This window comes from Chanos chanos, chromosome 15 (genome assembly GCF_902362185.1).
Source record: "Chanos chanos chromosome 15, fChaCha1.1, whole genome shotgun sequence".
Lineage (NCBI taxonomy): Eukaryota > Metazoa > Chordata > Actinopteri > Gonorynchiformes > Chanidae > Chanos > Chanos chanos.
This window is the reverse complement of record NC_044509.1, coordinates 219,718-220,266: the sequence shown is the minus strand read 5'-3', so window position 1 is coordinate 220,266 and position 549 is coordinate 219,718.

Genomic DNA, 549 nt, shown 5'->3' with positions numbered 1-549 from the left:
GTGCCAAATGGTGAAGTCAGCTGAGACAAAGCAGAAGGCAAGGACAATACAAGAGGTATCTCTCCTTCTTCTCCCATCCCAGTCTGAACAGAGAGCTCACACTTTTTATTTGCAAAACTGTACTAGAATAATGGTTATCTGGCGACTTGTACTGTACCAATGTCCACATATGGCTTATTGGCAGAGAGTCCATTGACTGTTCATAGGGTCTGTGGAGGAGGGTCCTGTCATCTTCTAATCCATTGATCCAGCATGAGCCATACACATACAGTAAACCTATATTTACATAACTGAAAATGACCATACTGCTTAATATCTAACACTATCTAAACTAGAGCACCTCCAAACACACTCACACACAAACACAAAAGCATCTGATAATCTCATAAAAGTGGATCCCTGAGAGTAACACTCAAAACATGTTATTCTTGAGAGGATTTTCACAACCTCCACTTTTGCACTGCGTTTCTGATGGAGATGGAAGAACTTATATAGAACGGACCATACCATGTGTATGAGTGTGACAGGAGAGAGTTTGTATAAAATGGA